Below are 6775 nucleotides of genomic sequence, written 5' to 3'. Positions count from 1 at the left end.
CAACGGTGTTTAATGATGGCGGCGCAAGTTATGGTCGACAGATTTTGGTACACAACATGACAGAGTGACAACAAAGGCAGCGGCGGCAGTGGTGCTACGAGTACGACGTCAATGTGACGCAGATGATGACGGTGCTACGACGATTGCAGCGTTAGTAAGGCAGCACGGCGACAACGGAACGACGACAGTGTGATCACGACCGCGTCAAAACAGCAGCGCACCTGCTCCTTCTGCGTAATCTCCAGGGATTCCGAATACACCTGCGCTAATTTTCTTCATATCACGCAAATTCTGCGGCCTGCCAAAATCGGTATAGTTGAGGCCGTAGCGAGCCGGCGAGAGGGAACGGTGGATCTCGGAAGGTTGACGAACGCATATTGCGACCGTCCGCCCAAGCGGTGGAGAAACACGACACAGCCGCCACTACCGACCACAGCGTCATTTGCAAAACTTCAGTCACTTAAACATTTTCACGCAGTACCGCAAGTGTCTCAAGCCTATAGACTTGCCTTTTGGCGACGAACGCGCCCCTATTTCGTTGCGCGGGGCCACCTGCTGTTTCCACAGGCAAATAAAACCCGCCGTCGACCAACGAAACTGTTGACAGAAGTAAAAAAAAGCTGTTCCATGTAAAGCCACATGACTACTCATCATAAAACGTATAGGAAACAAGGCAAAGCATACGGGATATGCACTGAGCTCAATCCGCTAGGCGGCGACCGCGTCGCCGCTACTGCCGCGCCACGTTTACGGCGGCCTTGATCGCGGAGCGTAGGAAAAATTCCTGCGGTCTTCCTCGCGTGAACATCTCAGCCCTATTTTTGCGCCCGCCCTTCGCCTTGTGGACTTAACCAGTCGCTGATTTATAAGCACGAACGTTTCCATGTTTTGTGCATAATGGTGTTGGTGTTTGTTTATTGAACCGGTCTACGTACAATGTCTGCGTATCCGGACAGACTACGCGCCATGGCCGTGCGTCAACTGCGCTTCGGTGCCAGGGTGAACTGTACTGTGGCTGCAGCAATCACAGAAGAAAGAAGCCCGGCGATAGGAATGTTTCCTAATTCGGTTCTTCTCAATACCTGGTTATCTCTCTTCTTCACTACAGCCTTAGTGTGAAAGAGCACAGCAGCTGTGTGCGAGCATGCCTCAGCAAGGCCCTTCTTGCAGGGGCAGTATGCAGCCAGCATGTCCCCGGCTTCTTTTACGAAAACCCACGTTGTGAGTGGTTCTTCATTGAGTGATTGTGACTGAGCAACACCACCACAATTGATGCAACATAAACCTTACGAAGACGGTCTGTAACTAGAGTGCTCAGTTCTTCTTCATTTATTCTCAATGAAGCGACGTTAACGCTACCTTTAACGACGCAAGTGGACTACTCGAAGTAAATTACGTAATGATGGCGATCATGTTACGCCAGCACTTTGACGCGCGGCTGTTGCACCCAGGCGCTCATCAGATAGTTTTAGCCTTCCATCGATTTGTAGGCTTTCAGTCGCTCCCGGGTCAGGAAGTTCGTTACATTCACAAGGTGATCCTTGATGTCTGCGAGACCCACGCGAGACAGTGTTCCGACATCGTGCCGAAGCTCATCATCTTTGCGTTCGAGCGAGTCGACACAGACTCGAGCGCACTTTATTTTCATAGCGTAATTTTTCTGGTTTCTTCAACCCATACACGTACGCACTTAAGCGCATCTTTGACGGAAGACGTAACACTCGATAGCCAAGCCAGAGAGACACTGTGCAAAATTGGGGGCCAATCCAATCTGTGCAAGTGGAATGCCGGCGAAGGTGTCGTTGCGCTCCCAAACTTGCTCCGAATTCATGATGTGAACATGGTTGGAGAGCGAAGCCAAACGAGTGCACTAAAGAAAACACAATTGACCGAGACAAAGTCCAAAGGAATGCGCCAACCAAAGTGCGTTTATTTGTAATTTGCATTAAGCATACTTCTTAGTAATTAGCTTAATGAAACTTCGATGGACTAGAATTTTATCCTCGCAGGCAAACTTGGGGCTGCCCGTTTCCGTCCGGTAGAAGCCCATAAATTTACAGCAGACTGGAATTCCACAACCTTTACAACTTCATCTTGAACTACCTAATTATGAAAAATGAATGAAACTCTACGCAATGATTGCCTTCTTAACGGCATTTGTAATATAATTTTGTGGGCATAGTTTTGGTAAAGCAAGAGTGACGATAGGCATATGCGTACACATTCTCGTATCACCTTTGTTATTAAATGCGTAACCATTCCTATGCCTACCCAACGAGAAATTTGTCCGTCAGGTAAGACGGTGAATGGCTCATAGCCCCTTAAGCAACAGTTCGCACAACCGTAAGCAAGCAAAAAAAAAATGCATTCTACCTGACAGTCTACGGATCTTGAAAATGGTGCCTATTGATAGCTAATTTACTGAACATGCATATACAAGTGATAAGCCGTAGAAGCTTTCGCATAGAATGAAGCCATCTTGAGTCCAATTTGGGAGCTGAATTTCTGCACACGCATATTTGTTGATGGACAGGAAATATCCATGGAACCCTAGCCATAAACAGCTTCGATGTGCCCCGCAGGGGCGTCTGCGTAAGCAGGCGTTTGGTGTGTTGCGCCACCACGTACCCGAGCACACGAGGGTTGGAGCCTCCCGCGTGTAGCCGTGCGCGGCTTAGCCGTGTCCGGGGAAAGGGGGATCCTGGAGGTTGAGCCGATGCCGGGTGTTCGGACCCTTAAGGCCCCCCGGCGGAGGCAACACACCTCTTTGGTCTCTGCTTCACGTAGACGGCACCCCCGGACTGACCCACCCGGGGGAAATCGGCAGTCGCCTTTTCCTGTCTCTCTCTTCCTACAACCTTCGTCTTTCCCTTACTTTCCACCTTTCCTGTCTCCTTCTCTCTTCTATTTACTTCCTTCTTCTTGGTGGCAAGGGTTAACCCTGTGTGGCTATCCAACCTTGGGTACACCATATTTGGTTATAGTGGCGGCGTACGACTGGCGTCGTGCAGACTTGTATGCAAGCTCTGCCGCGTCCCCGCGTTGGGCTCCGTGGTGGGCGGTCGGCGCTGTTGCCGAATTTTTATATATCTTCATGGAAACTGGTTTCCCCAAACTTCCTGATCGCCCTCAGAAGCGAGGGCGCACCGAAGATGTCTTTAAGTTTTTTGGCAATCGTACACAGAACTTTCCCCGCTTTCATGTCATCCACTCCGATAAGCCTGAGAAGACTGTAAGAATGATCTCACCTTTCATTGTCTCGAAATCTCTGACAGAAGTTTTTGGTCCCGGATACAAAGCATCGAAAATGGCTAGCGGTGATCTTCTCCTAGAGCTCCGCGATCAGAAACAATTTGAAAAACTGTCCAAACTTGTATCTTTTGGGGGTGTTCCAGTCACAGTGACCCCACACCGTACCATGAATACTACCCGTGGCGTTGTATCGGATGCTGATCTGCTTGAATTGTCTGAAGCTGAACTTCTAGAGGGTTGGAATGATCAGAACGTGATCAATGTTAAGAGAATTAAAATAAGACGTGACGGAAAAGAAATCAATACCATGCACCTAACACTTACATTTGGCTCAAGCAACCTACCAGACACTATCGAGACAGGCTATGTGAAAATCCGAGTGAGACCGTACATTCCAAATCCCCTACGATGCTTTAAGTGCCAGCGATTCGGCCACAGCTCACAGAACTGCCGAGGCCGCCAGACATGTGCAAAATGTAGTTCCCATGACCATGCCTCTGAAACGTGCGAAAACGCTCCACACTGCGTGAACTGTGATGGCGAGCATGCCGCATACTCGCGGTCATGCCCGTCTTGGAAAAAAGAAAAAGAAATAGTCACTATCAAAGTAAAAGAAAACATATCATTCAAAGAGACACGCAGGCGGGTTGCATACCTTCCTAAGGCCAGCTTTGCCGAAGTGGCGCGTCAGGGGGCAGCGTCACAACGGCCTCCGGCGGCTGTCCGACCCACAAGCAGTGAGTCGGCAGTCACGCCATCTGCCCCCGCGGCGGTTGCAGCTAGCGCTGCTCCGTCAACCGAGGAGAAGGGACCATCCACCCCGAAGGTGGGTGCAGCCGAGGCTGCCCCAACCTCCGAGGCCCCTTCCAGCGCTGGCAACGGCCAGCGCAGCCAAATCCCTCAGGGAGTCCCATCGACCTCCGGGCTGGTGGGCGCAGGGGTCTTGCTCTCCAAGGCGGGACTCCCTCTGAAAACCTCTCGCTCGCAAGAGCTCTTCTCCGGCGTCTCACACGAGGCAATGGACACTACACCTGTCCCCAAGGCGCACCAAACGCCTAAGGAGCGTCGAGAATCGCTTGAACGCTTCAAAAAGAACAAAACACCTATTACAGGGCCTCGAAAGGGCTCTGTAATCTAAGGCATCTTTCCGTTTCCGTACACACAGCACTAATTTACATTAAATATGGATACACAAATCATACAATGGAACGTCAGAGGTCTCGTTAGAAACCTTGATGATTTGCAAGAACTCATCCACACACATAATCCAAAAGTGCTGTGTTTACAGGAAACACACTTAAAATCAAAATACACAAACTTTCTTCGACAATATGTTACTTTTCGGAAAGATCGCGATGATGCTGTCGCATCATCGGGCGGTGTCGCAATTATAATTCAAAAAAGCGTAGCGTGCCAACGTTTACAGCTACGAACGGCCCTTGAGGCAGTGGCGGTTCGAGCTGTTTTCCTTAATAAACTCGTCACCATTTGCTCGCTTTACGTACCCCCGCACTACAAATTAAAGAAACATGAATTTCAGTCATTTATAGACGAATTGCCAGAACCTTATGTTGTTCTTGGCGATTTCAATGCGCACAGCTGCCTGTGGGGCGACTCTCGTACAGACGCGCGAGGTCGTCTCGTTGAACAGTTCCTTTTCTCTTCTGGTGCTTGTCTTCTGAATAAGAAGGAAGCGACATACTATTCTCTCGCAAACAAAACATTTTCTTCAATAGATCTTAGCCTAGTCTCCCCGTCACTACTGTCTGAACTTGAATGGGAAGTAAACGACAATCCTTACGGAAGCGACCACTTCCCTATACTACTAAGAACATATAAAGAACACGAATGTCTACCACAGGCTCCCAGGTGGAAAATCGATACAGCCGACTGGGAGAAATTCCGAACTCTCACGAGGATCTCATGGGATGACATGTCCTCTTTAGAAATTGATGCTGCCGTTCAGTATTTTACAGCCTTCATTATAGATGCCGCGTCTAAATGCATATCTCAAGTAAGTGGTTTCGCATGCAAACGGCGCGTCCCGTGGTGGAACGACGAGTGTAGGACCGCCCGTAAGAAACAAAACAAAGCGTGGGGGTTGCTACGCACCTCTCCCACTGCGGAGAATCTTATTAACTTTAAAAAAGCAAAATCTGAGGAAGGAGAACGCGCCGACAGGCCAGAAGAGAGAGCTGGCAGAAGTTTTTATCGGGTATCAACTCTTATACTGAGGAGGGGAAAGTCTGGAACAGGGTTAACAGGATAAAAGGACGACAAACTTATTCACTCCCTCTAGTAAATACACAGGGTGGTACACTGAAAGATCAGGCCGACTCACTTGGGGAGCACTTTGAGAGTGTATCAAGCTCAAAACATTATTCGCAATCCTTCCTAAAATATGAACAAATAGAAGAATGCAAGCCACTCGTCAAGAAATGCCTACAGAATGAACCGTACAATTGCCCTTTTAGTGCTGCTGAGCTGAAAGCTGCCTTGAGCACATGCAAGAGCTCTGCACCGGGATCCGATAGAATCATGTATGAAATGCTCAAAAACTTACACAATGACACGCAAGGAACACTACTTACACTTTTCAACACTATCTGGGACGCAGGGTACCTTCCAACGGCATGGAAAGAAGCCATTGTGGTCCCTGTTTTGAAAGAAGGGAAAGACCCTTCTTCAGTGGCAAGTTACCGCCCGATAGCCCTCACAAGCTGCATGTGTAAGGTATTTGAAAAAATGATAAATCGGCGACTCATCCATTTTCTTGAACAAAACAAAATGCTCGATCCCTTTCAGTGTGGCTTCCGAGAAGGGCGCTGCACAACCGACCATCTTGTACGTATTGAAGGACATATTCGTGACGCGCTTGTACACAAACAGTTCTTCGTATCGATATTCCTCGATATGGAGAAGGCGTACGATACGACCTGGCGCTACGGAATCGTGAGAGATTTGTCAGAAATGGGCATTCATGGTAATATGCTAAACGTAATAAAAAGCTACTTGTCCAGTCGTACCTTCCGGGTGAAAGTCGGCAACGTGCTGTCACGTCCTTTTACACAAGAAACTGGTGTACCCCAGGGAGGCGTGCTCAGTTGCACACTTTTTATTGTTAAAATGACAACGCTTCGTGCGTCCTTACCACCAGCCATCTTGTATTCCGTCTATGTGGACGACATTCAAATAGGCTTCAAATCCTGTAACCTCGCAGTATGCGAGAGACAGGTACAGCATGGCTTGAACAAGGTGTCAGGGTGGGCAGATAAAAATGGTTTTAAAATCAATCCTCAAAAAAGTTCTTGTGTGCTGTTTACAAGGAAGAGAGGCCTAGTTCCGGATCCTTGCTTACAAATGTGTGGACAACAGATTCCTGTAAACAAAGAGCACAAATTTCTAGGTATTATACTCGACAATAGACTCACTTTCGTCCCACACATTAAACAACTCAAAGAAAAGTGTCTGAAAACAATGAACCTAATGAAACTTCTATCCCAGACTACGTGGGGTAGTGACA

Source organism: Dermacentor andersoni, chromosome 9, assembly GCF_023375885.2.
Source record: "Dermacentor andersoni chromosome 9, qqDerAnde1_hic_scaffold, whole genome shotgun sequence".
NCBI classification, from domain to species: Eukaryota; Metazoa; Arthropoda; class Arachnida; order Ixodida; family Ixodidae; genus Dermacentor; species Dermacentor andersoni.
Note: the sequence above shows the minus strand (reverse complement) of the source record.